Below are 19,258 nucleotides of genomic sequence, written 5' to 3'. Positions count from 1 at the left end.
ACTACGATTCAATGCTAGTTCACTAGTTCTGCACACGAACTGCTAACCCTAAAATGGTTAAACAATAACTATTTATAGGGTTACTATAAAATGCCCAAAGGCCAAGCCCAAATAAGCCCAAACTATCCTAACCGAAATCCATTGGGATTTCGGTAAAACTAGTCTAACCGAAATCCATAGGGATTTCGATGTTACTAGACAAACCGAAATCCATAGGGATTTCGGTATTACACCATCACAGCCATAATGCAATTCTTCAACTCATCCTCGTTTATTTCACTTTAGTCTTGATCACGTCGTGGCCTTTTGATATGCGTCAGTCTAACCAATTTATGACCCAACAATCTCCCCCTTAGACTGATGCTTTCAAAACCTTAAGAATCTTTACTTGAACATGATCAGTAACTTTAACATCTGCATCCAATACTCTACCATCTCCCCCTTATTGACAGCATCATCCAATCAGAATCTTAGATACTTCATATGTTTCCTTTGCAAGAAATCAGTCTTGAAAGAACAATCAACTTTGATAAAAAGATCAACCAAAATATTTTGAAAACAATTTAATAAAACAAAATTGAACAAAAAAAATTTGTTTTTTCTGCTTTTTTTTTTTCTTTTTTGATTTTCTTGAAAATACTTGAAATGAGATCATACCAGCTACACCACACACTTGAAATGTGGTCAGTATTGACGGTAGTAAAGAAAAAAGAAAGAAAGAAAAATCACGGTTGAGGCGACAAAACGACGCAAATTCGGTGGTATCGACGGTAGTAACACTAAATCGTAAACATAGAATTAGGTCGATATCAACTGATGCGGCACTAAATCGTAAACACAAATAATAAGACCCAAAAAAACATAAAACGAACCGACACGAATTTGGTCCGTATCTAACACCAAATACAACAAATTAACACATTTGAAATAAAAAAACCTCGTGTCGTGGTGGTAGACAGACAAAAATTAGGTCGCTATCGACTAGTAACAAAAAGATTGTAAAAAAATCCGCGTGTTATGACCATAAACCCACATGACTCCACCATAAGACAACACGTGAACTAACAAAAACACTCGCGACACCAACCATGGGTTTTAATATTATGTATAATTAAGTCAAAAGCAAATGTTAATAATAAAAAGGGTGACGGTTGAAATCAGAATTCTTTCATTAGGTAAAATTATGGGAAAATTCCCAAAATAGTCGAGTCCAATACAAGAGAGAGATTCTTTTAATAATTCAAAACTTTTTAAAATTCCTAAACTAGTCCATGGAAACCTATCTGCAGCGTGACATTGGTATTCGTGACGTGAGATTTGAGTAGCCAATCACAATCTCACGGGTAAAGGAACGTGAAAGTTTCAACGAAATATGTCTTCGTCGAGAGGATTCAACCCAAAATTATTTTCTAAGAAATTCATCTCCTTCGACGCATTTCAGGTGAATTTCATCTTTTTATTTTGCATAAAAAAAAGAATTGTAAGAAAAGATGGTTTTTAGATGAAAATTATCTTTTATTGCATAAAAAGAATAGTTTTTTGTAAAACTTTTTTGAAAATCATATTCACCACCACCACCCCCGCCCACCGCCACCATCAACCACCACCACCCACCGCCATCATCCCCCATCATCCACCACCACCACCCACCACCATCATCAACCACCACCACCCACCGCCATCATCCACCACCACCATCACCCACCGCCATCATCAACCACCACCACCCACCGTCATCATCCACCGCCATCATTGGGAAATTATTTTTTTTTTTAACTTTTTTGAAAATCTTTTAACAAGACTAAATTCATTGGAAAAGTATCATTTTTTTCATAACTTTTTTGAAATTTCTCTTATGAGACGAAATTCACCTGAAATATGTCGGATGGGATGAATTTTCGAGAAAATGATTTTGGGTTGAAAACTCTCGGCGAAAACAAATTTCGTTGAAACTTTCACGTTTCTTTACACGTGTCAGATTGTGATTGGCTACTCAAATCTCACGTCACGAATACCAATGTCACGCTGCAGATAGGTTTCCATAGACTAGTTTGGGAATTTTTAGAAGTTTTGGACTATTAAGGGAATCTTTCTCTTGTATTGGACTATTTTGAGAATTGTCCCTAAAATTATTGTATACTATATAATATACAAGTCCATTGCTATGCAAAATAAACAATCTCTAATTAGTTGATAAACAACTAGAAGCTAATGTTTACAAAGTTAATTATTCCAGCGCAAAAAAAAAAAACATGTCATGACAATATATTAAGAATAGCGAAAGTATTTGAAAGGTAGATACAAAATCATGCCTAAAAAACATGTTCTAACAGTATATTAAGAATAGCGAAAGTGTTTGAAAGGTAGATACAAAATCATGTCGTAATGGTATCTACGGTTTTTTTTATTTGTGGAGGGGGGTAGTTTTTTTTTTTTTTTTTTTGGGTTTGATGAGGTCATGTATATGTATACTAGTTGTATAGCCCGTGTAATACACGGGTTATTCAAAGTATAAAGCTACAAGTAAAGCAAATAATTACATATATAGCGTATATGGAAAAATGTATTGCTCTTCAAGAACTACGATTTTCTAAGCTACACCATGAAAACCATTTTAATAAATTTGAGGGGGTTTCTCGACTTTGTCGTGGTGGCAACATAAAAGATAATATGTTAACTGGTTCAGTTTTGTGATTATTTTGTTTCATTTGAGTGTAGTTTTCATTGACATGTTTTCGCATACAACATTGTAACCACCAATGAAAAAAAATTAATGTTGGCGCTAATATTTTAAATTTGATAAAAGTTAGAAGTATTGATAGGCCTATAGATGGCATGTCGGACGTGTTCGTCATCTTTTCCTATATTTTAATTATCGAGGGAAAAATAATCAATTTGTCAAATCCTATACCTTTTGGTTATTTTCAAAAATGCCCTTGATAATAAAGTTGAAACCCGAATCATGTTTAAAACTCTAATTTTCATTTGTTTGACATTTTCAAGTCAACACTTTGAGAACGTAACAAATTTTACGATAAATCTATTTGCATTCTCAAACTTTTAATTATATTCAGATTACCCATTTTCGACCCGTAACAATCAAGTTTAAGTTCCACAATAAACCCAAAACAATTATTGATAAACAAAACCAAGAAATTAATTATGATAAATTTTGTTATATATGAAAGTGATTAGCATATACTATCCTTACATTTTAACATATATATATATATATATAGGATTGATTTCTTTTGAGAACCACTTTGAGCTTTAAGAACTCGAAAGAACTCAACGTAACAATTTTTTTTACACATGTATAATACGTAAGTGTAAGTGATGTACAAAAAAATTACAGTATTTTTTTACACACCGAATCAACTTTTTACACATGTGTAACTAACGTTTAAACTTGTGTAATTATCAATTTATTCTCTTTTCTGCTTCATTTTCTAATTAAATTTAATCTCAGTCACATATTTCAAATCATTTATTTAAATGTGTGGTTCAAAATTGAGTTCTTAAAGTTCTTAAAACTCACCATGGTTCTCAAAATAACCCTCCTCTGTGTGTATATATATATATATATATATATATATATATTTGTGTGTGTGTGTGAGAGAGAGAGGGAGAGAGAGAGATTTATAGAGAACTCCTCTTAAAGAGAGAACTAGAGATCTAGTAGAGAATTATTTAAAAAATATTTTGTGATTTTTTTTCTTTCCTCCTTCTAATAAGATAATATTGTTACTAACAAAAAAAACCTTGTCGGTGTAGTGTATATGTGCACTAATACCTATTGCATATATACAATAGTGTTTTATTGCATATAATACAACACAATTGCATTATATAATACACACTATTGAATATATGCAAATACAACACTAATAATTGTACGCAATACACACTATCGCATATATGTAATACAACACTAATGCATATATGCACTATATTGATTTTTTTTGTATATAATATAACACTATTGCACATATAAAATACAAAAAAAATGCATATATGCTAATCAACACTATTGCACATATAATAATACTCACTAATGCACATATGCATTATAAAAAGTCGATGTATTGCATATATGCATTACAACGAGTTTTTTATTTTATTTTATATTTTTGTGGTGAAAATTACAACATATAAGAAGGATGAAAAAAAATTAAAAAAAAAATTTTTATTAAATTAAAAATAATTCATTATTAGTTCTCTAATTCTCTCTCTAAAGAGGAGTTCTCTCTTGATCATTTCCATATATATATATATATATAAGGGGTTATCCTAAAAACAAGTAATTTCTTAAGAAGATTAGGAATAAATCATATTCATTGTATCATGTTAATCAATGGTTGAGATATAAAATTTCCAATAACCGACATAGTTTCCTAGAATTATTTTTTCCTCATTATAACCGACATATATTTCTAAAATTGTTCTTTCCATATAATTTGAAATACCAAATGTCAAAAATTTGTTGGTTCTTACCAATCCTAAGAAACTCCTTATTCTTATTTAAACCCTTTACTATATATATATATATAGGATCAGAATCATGAGAGAAACTTTTTGAAATTGAGAACTACAAGAACCATTTTGGACCACAAAAACCCAAAAATAAAAAAAATCATAAAATAAAAAAAAACACAAAAATCAAAAAAGTATAAAAACCAAAATTCTTATTTTATCATCCCGGTTTCATAAAAAAAAAAAAGAAAAACTCGGTCTAGCTAAATTATATACACATATGTATAATTTAAGATAAATGATACTGTACATATGTGTATATTGCGTAACTAAAGATTATATAAAATTATACATATGTGTATAATACGACGTTTTTTTATTTTTTTTGTATTTTTTTATTTTTTTAATGAAACCGGAATGAAATATAAGAATTTTTGTTTTTTTACTTTTTTAAAATTTCTATTATTTTTTGTTTTATGATTTTTTTAAATATTTTTTTAAAGGTGTTTTTAGTGGTTCAAAATGATTCTCAAAATTCATAATTTGCAAAGGGTTCTCTTAGGATCCTTAACATATATATATATATATATATATATATATATATATAGGGCTGAGTTATAGTAAAAAGAAATAGTTTTGTAGGAAGAGTAAGAATAAATCTAGCCCCTTGAATCTAGGATCTAGTGGTTGAGATTAGTAGTTTTCAAATTATCAAATAGTTTTATAGGATCTAGGATTTAGGCTACGTAGTTCCCTAAATAAGCTCACGTAGTTTCTTAACTCTATATTTTATGTCCTCTACTTTTCCTACAAAACTATGTATTTTAATTTTAACACTTATATATATATATATATATATATATATATATATAGGATTGATTTCTTTTGAGAACAGTTTTGAGTTTTAAGAACTTGAAAGAACTCAACGTAACAACTTTTTTTTGAATTTTTTTTACACATGTGTAATACGTAAGTGTAAGTAATGTACAAAAAATTACCGTAATTTTTTACACATCAAAACGATTTTTTTACACATGTGTAACTAAAGTTTAAACTTGTGTAATCAATAAAAATCTTTATTCTCTCTCCTGATTCTCTTTATAATCAAATTTAATCTCATCTACATATTTCAACTCATTTAATTAAATATGTGGTCTAAAATTGATTTCTTAAAGTTCTTAAAACTTATCAAGTTCTTAAAATATCCCTCCTATAATATATATATATATATATATATATATATATATATATATATGAGGTGGGATATAGAGAGAACTCCTTTTAAAGATAGAACTAAAGAATTACTAAAGAATTATATTTTACTTTTTTAAAAAATAATATTTTGCGATTTTTTTTCTTTCCTCCTTCAATAAGATGATATTGTTTCTAAAAAATCTGAAAAAATAACCCAATGATGTAATGCATATGTGCATTAATGTGTATTGCATATGATATAACAAAAATGCATTATATAATACACACTATTGAATATATGCAAATACAACACTAATGCACATATGCACTATATCGATTTTTTTTAATTTTGTATATAATATAATACTATTGTAAATATACACTACAAACTGTATACATGCTATTAAACACTATTTCAAATATCGAAATGCACACTATTGTACATATGCATTATACAAAAATCAATGTAATACATATATGTATTACAACTAGTTTTTTTTCAATTTTCTTTTATTTTTATATTTTTTTTGTGTTGAATAATAACAACATATAAAAAGGATGAAAGAAAAAAAAATTAAAAATATTTTTTTAATTAAATTACAAATACTTTATTATTAGTTCTCTCCCTAAGGAGGAGTTCTCTCTTGATCTTTTCTCTCTCTCTCTCTCTCTCTCTCTATATATATATATATATATATATATATATATATATATATATATATTACTAAATTAACCTAAAAATAAATGATAAGAATTTAAGGCATATATTTATAATTTATAAGTTTATATGACAATTTACAAAAAATAATAATAGAAAAAATTGATTGATATAAAAAACAGATTAACTTTTAAGCATATATTTATAATTTAATGATTAAAAAAATTATTTTGTAAAATGAAAGCATATTCGAGTGTTGTTTTTATTTACAATCTTCAACAATATACATAGTATAAAATATTAATTATAACATTTGAAATTATATATTTTTTTTCAATCTTTAACAAAATGGTTTGTTGTGGATTTCTGAATTTCACCACGTATATTTTGGAATATTTTAATATAATATATTAATATTTATTCTTACAACAATCTTTAACAAAATGGTTTGTTGTGGATTTCTGAATTTCACCACGTATATTTTGGAATATTTTAATATAATATATTAATATTTATTCTTACAAAAATGTATGGTATAATATAAATAGAGTGTAAATGGAAAGTGAATATCATTGATCTATGACATATATTAGTGTTAGATAAGATCTTAGTTTAGGAGGGAAATAACTGTTTGGTTTAATCTTAAAGCAATACGTGTCACGATTATTTTCTTTTATTCGAAAAGTATGATGTATATGTGTGTGTTTGTGTTAGTAATTTGTAAGAATCAGTCATATAAGTATGTTGTATAATTAGCTAGCAAGTGTTTGTTGGTGTCTTGTATTGGTTTCCTTAAAGTGCAAAGTATGACCTACCACACACTCATTTTCAAGTGACAAAACATTTAAATTGCTTCAGTGTTTCCAATGTTTTACTTCATTAAGAGACATTTGAATTCTTAAATATTTTTATAATAACTAATTTAGGAAGCCATTAAGGTTTTTTCAAAACCAATATGCTTTATGATGTAAGAACCACAATGGAGTGCCTAACCTAATCATATTCAACTACCATACGACATCTAAGCTTTCTATACAACATTCCATTATTTATTGAAATAGAATATTTAACATATTCATATGTTAAGATGGTTCTAAGTTGTAAGATCCTTGGTTTGGAATTACTAGTTAGAAAGTCATCACTATTGATCCACTGGTAATATGTTGGTGATGGTTGATTAGACTTTTTATAAGATTCTCACCCATTCTTTTCATGCAATTGTCGTTATGGGCCTAGGTATCAATCGGTATTTTGTTGTATTTCGGTTGGTAGTTTATTGGATAAGATTTTGGTTCACATCGTCATTCATTCTTCGTCGGCAATCCGTTGTTAGAACATTATATTCTATAAATAGCAACCAAAGCCTTTACACTTCACCAATGTATTATAATTTTAAAAGTTGAAGTATTTCAAATATAGACGAATGTTACTTTGGTGTCGTTTTTGGATACATTTAATTTGAAACATGGTTAGTTGTTTGCATTTATTTGGACATGTGGTCTCGAAATTTATAACTCCATCTTCGTGATGTTTTATGTGGTACTTCTAAGTTCTAACAAAAAGGTAGACCGGTACTAGGAGTTATTTCCTAGTATTCGGATGTTTAATAGTTTGTAAAAGAGAAAAATAATTGGGATAAGTGCATGGGTAATTAAGGTAGAGAGTTTACTGAATACTCGTACCCGTACTCACACAGTACATGTATCGGTACCCGTAAATCTATCCGTACGTGTCTATTGGGTATGGTTATGGTACCCAATTTTACTGATTTTAGGTATGGGTATAAGTACGGGTTTTGGTACCCATTTAGAATACTTAAGAGTTTTTTTTTAGGTTTTCAACACTCATGATTTAACTTTTAAGCGGGATTTTTAAAACCTAACATGTATCAGTTGAATAAGTTCATTCTCGAATTATATGTGTATATTCATATATTTTCATTTCATGTATATATTTTCGTGTATATCACTAAATAACATGTATTAACTTTCTCTCTTGTCTTTCTATAAAAATTGAGGAACCAATAAACAAAGAAGAAGGAAAGAGAAAATGGAAATATGACTAGCAAACATATAAACTTTCTTTGCATAAGTTAATTTTGCTCTTGACATTTTGATAAAAAAAAATTGGGAGACTTTGCATGTTTTGGAATTCATTACTTTATGAATGGATTTTATATTATGGTTTATTTTATTTTAAGTTTAGTATTATGTTATGGTTGTCTTATTATGGTTTTAGTTGTGATATTATAGATAATTGTCTGTTGATACGGTACCGACACCAAGTTTAGTGAAGATTTTAATTAAAAAAAGAACAAAGTGGGACCAAAGCGAGTACCGTACCAGGAAGTACATGTACCAGTACCTGCACCATAAAATTGGGTATGGGTACAGGTACCCAGATTTACTTATTTCAGGTACGGGTACTTTCGAGTACTGGTACGGGTAAAAGTACAATACCAATCTCATCCCTAATTTGAGGATTTCAAGACAGTATTTGTTGGTGATGACATGTGGGTGTGGTGGTGATGATGGATGGATGTGATTAATTGTGAATGGGCTAAAGGTGGTGGCATAGAGAGAAGAGGGTGGTAATTGGCGGAGGTGATTCTTAGTTGGGAAATGTGATAGTAACCAAGTTTTAAGTTTATTTTAATTAAGTCATTCATATTTTATTTTGTTTGAATTAGGTCACTTAACTTTTAGTTTGTCTCAATTAGGACACTTAACTTTCAATTTGTGTTATAAAACAAATGGAACAACTACTATATTATCATCATTCATATATTTACTAAAAATAATAAAAAAAATATCGGTTTATGGCATTTTAGTCATTTACAAACATATAATATGAAGGTAAAAAATATGGTGTTAGAACACTTATTGAAAGTTGAGTAACTTAACTGAGTCAAAACTAAAACTTGAGTGAACTATTTGAGACAAATTGAAAGTTGAGTAACCTAACTGAGACAAAAATGAAAGTTGAGTGACCAAATTGAGGCAAAATAAAATATGAATGATTTAATTGAAACAAAGTTCAAGTAATTATTTAGTTATTATTATTGTTTGTTTAAGCACTGTTACGCTGCCAAATTGTTCTCTCAACTTACTGTTAACGTGATTCACTCAGTGCCTAATCGTATATCATTTCAACGACTAGATCTTTAAATGTATTTGATGTCGTAATCAATCAAATACCTGATTCACAAATGGTATCAGAGTTTGTGTCATACTCATTAACGATTATGTAGAGTTTGTGCATCAATTGAAGTAGTAATGGAGTGTTAAGTGTATTGAACTTGAATTTGTACTATACGCACTATAAAATTGTTCAATTATCCACTGGAAACATGATAATTGATATCAATTTGTTGTTCGGATTATTCGTAAACGTATCCTGATTATTCGTGATAGTTTATTTGTATTAGTTTGGGTTTATTCAAGAGAATTGAAGGTTTTAGTGTACCGTCGGGAACGGAGTATGGATTTGACTGGTTTAAGTTAAAATTTGATTGTGCTTGGAATTGAATTTGAGGATTGGATTGGTTTGATTGTGTTCGGATTGAGTGGAATATTTGTTTGAGTGGTTAGTTGTGGACTTTGGTTGTGTTTTGTACGAGTTATACGTGTTTTTGTGTGGTCTGGATATGATTTTATATTGGTTTTAATATGGAAAGCTAATGAAGATTTGAATTTACCTTCGTTATATGATGAATGCCCATTCGTCATTAGTACCAACTCATTCGTGAAATGGTTGTAACCGTTTATGCCGGGTGTTTTTCATTCGTTACACAATCTTGATACACTTCATACGCTATTGTTCATTCATTTGATCATTCATCAGTGTTCTTTCGTTTAAATAGTAACATTCATTATATCATCATTCGTTACACATTCGTTACTAAAACAAGACACATTCTCAACCAAACAAAGTCTCATTCGTTCCTAAAGTATTTCCCTGTTCGTTACATTAACTTTCACTTTTTGACAGTTTTGGCCCATAATCTTTACATATTGACAATTTCAACCCAAAACTTGCAAAGATGGCTAATTTCTATGCCTTAGCTTCTCAAAATGCTATTATGCAACAAATATTACACTTGGATGATGAGATCATGTCTCATTCCAAATGCCCGAGACTAATGAAATAGTGAGATTTCTGAAAATGGGAACCAAGGTTTCGTGCACATTTAGGATCAACACATCCTAACTGTACTCGTAGTCTGGATATTGTGTACTCTCCTCCAATGCTTGGTGATCCCACTACGAGCTATACTGAGAAACTGTTTGAAACTTATTTAAATGATGTAAAAAAGGCTTTGGAAATTGAGGCAAAGGCTTACTCAACCTTGGCGATGGCGTTACCTGAGAATATTTTTCATCAAGTGGCGAGTACCGAGATTTGTGCATCATTATTTCAGAATTTGAGAGTGAGAAGTATGGGAAATACTCAAGAGAGCAATAAGGTCATGCTTAAGCTTCAATTCCGAAACTTTAGCTTATTGAAAGGTGAAACTATTGAGGAGATGTAGACGATGTTTTGCCATCTAATTGCTGAGATGACAAATAAGAAGATGGAACCAAGTCAAGGTTATCAGATTGACACTGTTAAGAATGCTTTACCAAGTTCATATTCTACTTTTCTGATGGTATTGAAAGAGAATAATTTTTTCAAGAATGATGATCTGACTGCTATGGAATTCATGCAAAAGATTGGGGAAATGGAATATGACTTGAGATGTCAAAACTCATCAAAGGATAATCAAGACCCTACCTGGTATGGTGGTTTTCTTCCCATTAGTAGTAATTCAGTTCCATTACTGCTTTCTATTCACAAAACAGCCAAGAGATTCCATAAGGTGGAGGTTCGATGCCTAATGTATGTTTTATGGCTTCTGGTTGAAATATCTCTTCTATTGGGTCAAGTAATCCATATGTGGGCTCAAGTTCAAAAATTCTTCAACCACCACAAGTTAACATGAAAGAAGTAGAACAACATTTTGCTTTCATGGGTGTTTTTATGACTTCGTTTGAACAATTGGTGGGTGAAAAAATTTGCTACGAGTGAGTTGACCGTTGAAGATTATGACCAGATTGATCTCGATGATGTGGAGTTAATGGATTTAAAGTGGAATATGGATATGATCAAAAAGTGAATTTTTTTTTTTTTGTAAAAAATGAGGAAGGATTTGCCAACTTTGAGCAAAAGGGTTGGGTTCGATAAGTTAGAAGTACGATATTATAACTGTCATGATTATGGTCATTTAGCTAAAGAATGTGACAAGCCGAAGAAAGAATATTTGGGACCCTGAAATCAAGTCAGAAGTGCAAGTAAGAAGTATACTGAGAAAAAAGAGAAGCCTCCCGGGGGTGAACCATTGAAAGCTGGCGGGTCACAAGCTTTGGTTGTTGCTGATGGTATTGACTGGAATCAAAGACTATTAGGTAACTAACCTAATGGTAATCAAGCGAGCCTGGCCATGTTTGAGACAATTGAACATTTTGAAGATGCAAGCGGAGATGGATTGTCTCAGAGGCTGAGTCTGATTATGATATTTCAAGCCAAGAGCCACGATATTTTTTCTCGCGTATGGCTAAAATAGAAGAGGTTAGTCTTACTCCTGCTGTAGTTGAATATGTTAATGTATATCTTGATGTTGTGGATGAAATTGGGATTTCACAATGCTCTCAATGTGATGAAAACAAGTCTAAGCTCGAATTAATTCGTCATCACAATGAGACATTGGTGAAATATTTAGCTATAGTTCGTGATACCTATAGACAAACCATTGATCTTGAACAAAGATCTAAATTTAAAAACTGAGGTTGTCTCGAACGGTAATCACGATCTTAAAGACAAAGTTTCAGGAAAATTGGTAATTATTGATCGACAGTTTAAGGAAATCTTGAAATCGAGAACCAAAATTACTGAACTCATAAATGAGGTGCTTGAGTTGAAAAATAAACCTGAAAAGTTTTGAAACTCTTCATTTTTATTAAATGAGATAATCAATGTATCTAGTTGACAAAAATGATCTAAACTCGTTTAGGATTTGTTGAAGTTCATCCACCTTTTCATAATGAATATGCAAACAATCCATTTTCAGGAGAGAAGGAAAAAGTTGATATCGATAGTCCTTTGACTATTGATCCTCTCGAAATTGTTGAGTCTATAATCGAAAAGGAGAAATTAAAACAAATCATACAAGAAAAACCAGTTTCTCAAGTATCAACTCCTGAAACTCATATTCTTAATGATAAAGTTTTTGCTGAAACTGTTGACGGTGTGGTCATTGAGGATGTGTTTGTAGCCCAAGGTGGTACACAAAGAATAGAACATTCCTCGTTCTAATCACATTCTTTGTGAAGCATATGAATTTGAATAAGCTGTGTATGGTTCAAACATGTCTAAAGTGAGCAAAAAGAAATCAGAAAAAACCAATTATTTCTTATGCGGTTATGATGAAATTCATTAATCCAACTGAGAGTAAAGTAAAAACTGGGAGAGTTTTTAAGTTACAATGTGTGAATAAAGTGTTTGATGAAAAAGACATTAATTTACACATAATCAAACCTGAGTTGATTGAGAGTGTCTTCCATAATGAACATCAAGCTTAAACGACATTGACAAAGCTTTTGAAAACTCCAAGTTGATAAACAAGATAGTTTCTAAGCCTAAAGTAAAACCTTAAGTAAAATTTGTGGAACTTGTTAAATTTGTTAGTTCAACTGGAACAAAATGCTTTACAAATTTTTTTCAAATTGTTCAAATCTTGATATTTACAAGAAAAAACGTTATATTCAATTGGATGCTTCTAAAGGATCAGTTGATTCTTTTCAACATGAAGTTTCACATACTAGTGTTGACTCACCACACACATTCGGGGGACATGAGAACTCGTTTTATCATGTGGTGAACGTGGTCATGTTGCATGTCAATGTGGATCTAGGGTCAAAAAGACTGAAAAGACTTTAACCAAGAAACAATCACCGAAGGTTCCTTTGGTTAAACAAGTTTTGAAAAGACAACCATCACAAGTTAAGCTCGGTGATACTCATATCATGTTTCATAATGTGAATCCACCTAAGGTGGTTCATGTTAATGTAAACGAGCTTAATGTAAAGAACAAATCGTTTTACCCTACTCAACCAATATGTCAAAATAATGACAAATAAGGATTCAAATGTGATTATAGATGCTTATCTTCGGAGAAAGTCAACGAAACCACTGACTTATACTCAAGTGCATCAATCACAGGTGAATCCTAAAATTATTGAGTCAAAAAATGAAACAAAGAGGTGCCCAAGACTGAGGTCTGGGCAGCCTTTTTGAACTATTCATTTACCTTATTGTGTAGTGTTCATCTAAGACTATTTCTAGCAAGAAATGGATAAAGGATAGTGGATTCTCTCGACACATCACTGGCAACCTCAATCACATTTCGAATGTTAAAGACATTCATGGAGGGTATGTAGCGTTTGCTAGTAATCAAAGTGGGATGATTACAAAGGAGGGTGAAGTCTCAAATGGTTGTATTACATTTGAGCGGGGTAAACGATTTTTTTTATAGTGGATCACAATCTATTAAGTATGTCACAGATTTGTGATAAGAAATTCACCAATTTATTCACTAACAAGGAATGTGTAATCCTTATTCCGGGTTTCATTATTCTTGAAGATATGATATTCATGAGATCTCCTCGATCGAATGATTTTTTATGTACTAAACATGAGTTCTAATGTATTGTCTTTTTCTTCTACTGATACTTGTTTTGTCTCGAAAGCAACCGAGAAGGACTCAATCTTGTGGCACAGGCATATGGGTCATATTCATATTCGCAAAATGAATTAGTTAATGGCGAATGATATGGTGGATGGTGATTACCTAACACATTTCAAATTGATCGGTGTTGCATGAAAGAAGGGTAAACAGAAGAATAAGTCGCACCCATTGAAGTAGATTAATAAAATTGATACTCCTTTGGAACGTCTTCATATGGATCTGTTCGGTGCAGTGAATTGTTCGAGTATTGCTGGAGAGTTGTATTGTCTAGTCATAACTGATGACTATTCAAGATATACGTGGGGTGTTATTGATGAGTTCCAAGGATCCCACCTATTCTTGTACAAAATTTGATTACTAAAATCGAATCACTTCACAAACATAAGGTGAGACGAATTCAAAGTGATAATGGCACAGAGTTCAAGAATAATGTCTTAGACTTTTTCTGTATTAAAAAAAGAATTCATCGGGAATACAGTGCTTCATATGTGCCACAACATAATGGTGTAGTTGAGAGGAAGAATATAATATTAATTGAAGTAGCAAGAATTATGTTGACAAAGTCAAAGCTTCTCATCCAGTTCTGGAATGAAGCTGTGAACACTGTTTGGAATACTCTGAATCGTGTTCTAACGGTTAAAAAACTCAAAAAGACGAGTTATGAGCTGCTTAATAACCGTAAGCCTAATTTACAATTCCTCGAACCATTCGGGTGCCCTTCAACTATGCTTAAACGAGAGGCGGGTAAATTCGAAGAAAAGGTCATTGAATGTTACTTTCTTGGTTACGCGTCACATAAGAAACGTGTCTTTAAATTTTCTTTTGGGTGTGTAGAGGAATGGTATGATATTAACTATCAAAGACACGCTACACCACCTGCTGGTAAGGGACCTAATTGGATGTTCGATTACGAGGATTTATTTAAGTTGTTTACTCCATCGGTTGAGGTACCAACCGAAGACTTGCTTCGTGCATAAATGGAAAAACAAATGTTTTATATACCAAGATCTTCTATTTATGATGATGATGTGGTACAAGCTCAACCTGAGACAACCGATGATGTTTCTAATTCTGTAGATGATGATGATTTTTTATGATTCTTCATCTGCTTCATGGGTTGAAACTCAAGATGCTCCTGAGTTACATGTTGGAGAATCTTCTAGAACATTGAATGATTTAGCAGCTGAAGAAAGTGTCACTAAATTATAAGACAATGTTGTCGATTCTGAGAATTTGGATTTTCGGATTATTTCGTATCGTCCTCAGGACAACATCATTGGTAATGTTAATGACAGTGTTCATACTCGACGACAGGTCGCTAATGTATGTGAAGATAAACTATTGTGCGCATATGCTGATATGCATGCTTCGGGAATCATGAGCATCACCCGATACCCTTGCTTTTTATCCCAAGTTGAGCCAACAAGTGTTCCTATGGCACTTCAATATTCTTCGTGGGTAGATGCGCTGCAAGAAGAGTTGCAGCAGTTTGTGCGACTGGGTTTTTGGGATCTGATTGATAAAATGGATCGGGGCAATAAGCCTATCCCTAGAAAATGGGGTCTTAAATGTAAAAAGAATGATCGTGGGGTTATTGTCCGAAATAAAGCACGGTTGTTTGTGCAAGGATTCAATCATCAAGAAGGTGTAGATTACGTGAAAGTATATGCTCCAGTTGCGAGACCGGAGGCTATACGTATTTTCTAGCCTAAGCGGCCTTTAAGAATTTCACAATTTATCAATTGGACATTAAGAGTGTGTTTCTTAATGGGGATCTTCATGAAGAGGTGTATGTGATACAGCCTCTTGGTTTTGAAGATTCTGGCTATCCCTAGCGTGTCTACTGATTGAACAAGGCTCTATATGGTCTTCACCAAGCCCCGATAGCATGGTATAGCGCACTTGCTGACCATTTGATCGATGGTGGCTTCAAACGAGGGACTGTAGATTGTTCTCTCTTTTAGAAGATGGTTGAAAAAGATTTGCTCCTTGTCCTGATTTATGTCGTTGACATCATATTTGGCTCCACAAACGACACGTTATGTAAGGAATTCGAGATTTCGGTGCAGACAAAGTTTGAGATGAGTTCGACGGGAGAACTGAGTTTCTCTCCAGAGTTGCAGGTTCATCAGTCTGACGAAGAGATTTTCATTCATCAGGCGAAGTATGTGAATGATGTCTTGAGCTAGTTCAAGATAGCTGCCGGAAAAGTCCCTTTTACTCCTCTTCCCGTGGGTCACAATTTGTCACCGGGTGAATTGGAGGATACTGTTGATCTGACTCTTTACTGGAAAAGTCCATTCTAATCCTCTTCTCGTGGGTCACAATTTTTCACCAGACGAATTGGAGGATGCCATTGATCCGACCCTTTATCGAGAGATGATTTGTTTGTTAATGTATTTAACTACATCGTGTCCTGATATAGTGTTTGTTGTTTCTGTGTGCCAGGAATCAATCGGGTTCTGGACTGACTCATCTGGAGCTTATGAAGGATATTTTTACTATTTGAGGGGTAATCCTAACATCAGGTTATGGTATGCTAAGGATGATAGTTTCGATCTTCCTGCTTTCTCAGATTCTGACTATGGAGGATGCAGGAACAACTTCAAGTCTACGATGGTGGCTTGTCAGTTTTTAGAAAACCGACTTGTTTCCAGGCAGGGTAAGAAGCATACAACGGTCTCTACTTCAACCGCCGTAGCCGAATACGTGGCAACCTTGATTTGTTGTTCGCGGGTTTTGTGGATGCAGCAACGTCTGTGGGATTACGGTTTGAAGTTTCTTACTACTCAAATTTTTATTGATAACTATGCTGCCATATGTATCACGAAGAACCCCGTGCTCCACTCTAAAACTAATCGTATTGGAATTTGATATCATTTTATTTGTTACTGCTATGAATATACATTAATTGATATTGAAAAAGTTCACACGAATCATCAAACGGTAGGCGTTTTTACCAAAGCTTTTGATAAAACGAGATTCAAATTTTTGTTTGGTTGAAAAATATTTGTTGATATCCCAAAGCTCGAGTAATAATTATTTTTTTTTTTGTGTTTTTTTACAGTTTTTGTTTTTTCTTTTTCTTTCTTTAATATTTTGGTGTTTAAGGGGGAGAAAAATTGGAAAATACAAAAATACTATGCTTTCAATTTGTACAAATAAAATTCAAAAACATTCAAATATTTTGAAAATTCTAAAACATTGAAAATTGCTCCTCAAAATGAGTTTTTCCAGCAAAAACGAAAAATAATAGTACACTGATCATTTATATTCTAAACCCACTAAAAAGATAAGCATAAAAGATTGTGTACTTAATTGTATTAGTGCATTGGTAGCTCTTAAATAAACATGTAAGGTAGAGTATGTGATATAAACATAAAATTGCCAAATTGAAAGACGTGTTAGTCTCATATAGTCTGGGTGATGATGGCAGAAATGTAATAGACTATCATACTCAAGCCTTAAATATATTTGATAACTAAAAATTAAATTTTAAATAAGCATCTAGTTAATGGTTAACACTACAATGGTGTATGGTCTTATGGCCTTAAATCATGTATTGATGGGATACTTCGACAATTCCAGACTCCATTGGGTCTTTATGAGGTTTTTCATCTGGATATTCACAAATGTGAATATTATTTTGCTTAAAAAGGTGAACACACAGTTTTACCGCCCATTTGATCAAAGTTGTGCTTTATACAAAATTCACTACTGACTTGATCAAACCATGATGCGAGTCATACAATTTTCTGGGTGATGAAGGCAGAAATGTAATTGACTATCATACTCAAGCCTTAAATCTATTTGATAACTAAAAATTAAATTTTAAATAAGCATCTAGTTAATGGTTAACACTACAACGGTGTACGGTCTTATGGCCTTAAATCATATATTGATGGGATACTTCGACAATTACGGACTCCATTGGGTCTTTATGCGATTTTTCATCTGGATATTCACAAATATGAATAGTATTTTGCTCAAAAAGGTGAACCCGCAGTTTTATCGCCCATTTAATCAAAGTTGTGCTTTATACAAAATTCACTACTGACTTGATCAAACCATGATGCGAGTCATACAATTGTTCCTCCTTTGCTCGCGTCTTAATACCAGTAAGAAACGGACCACGGAGGATACAATGTATGTAAACCATACAGATGAAATCGTTTATATTCATCCATGGGAAAGGAACTTGAAGTATTGCTTGACAACAACAGTATATCTTGTAGTGGGGATTATTTTCTAGATTGCTAAAACAAAAAATCATATATTTTGGTCAACTGATTTAATGGTTTAAGTCAAGTTGGGGTGGCATCGTAAAAATCAAATTAAGCCTAAGTCAAGACTAGAGACTGATAGTTTCTGATATCTTGTGCCCTAATTGAATAATAACCATATCACAAAAAAAACATTTGTTATAAGATTTAAGTGGATAACACCATTACTAGATGTAAATACACCATTCGTTACACTGTTGTAACGAATGAGCACCCATTCGTTAGAGAAAAACAACGAATGGATACCCATTCGTTAAGGTAAAACAACGAATGTATTACATTTGTTATTATTCACATTTGAAACAAATAAGTGTTGATTCTTTAAAATGGTTTAACAAATGAGTAAGGAATAACAGGTTATTCGTTATTCTTAACATATGAGGTTCATTCGTTATTTATGTTAACGAATGAACAGACAAATGGAAAGTCATTCGTTTTATTTAAATGTAAAGGATGAGGCTATTCATTGCCTAGGGATTTGGGTCAAGTGTACGGCGTATATAAACCCTAGGTGAACGATTGGATTCCCATTTGTTCACAACTATTTGCGTAGAAAATATAGAAAATAGAGAGAGACTCTTGCCAAAATTTCTAGATTTCTTTAAGATCGTTTAATCCTTGTTTGAGTGATTTCATTGTGTTAATCAAGTAAAGACCAGTACAATTATGGTTTAATTATGAGTTTTGGACCAATTTTAATGGGTAAATTGGACTGAAACTGTAATGACCATAAATTTGACAAATTGATCATTAAAATGAATAAGTTACTCATGTACCCGAGGTTCTTGCAGCTGTTGATTAATCATCTTGAACCAAATCTGGTGAAAGATCTAGATAATTTTGATGATATGTTAATTTTGGAGCACA

This window comes from Bidens hawaiensis, unplaced genomic scaffold (assembly GCF_021521415.1).
Source record: "Bidens hawaiensis isolate Kalapana, Puna unplaced genomic scaffold, B.hawaiensis_p1.1 tig00055416_1, whole genome shotgun sequence".
Classification (NCBI taxonomy): domain Eukaryota; kingdom Viridiplantae; phylum Streptophyta; class Magnoliopsida; order Asterales; family Asteraceae; genus Bidens; species Bidens hawaiensis.
This window is presented reverse-complemented; position numbering follows the sequence as displayed.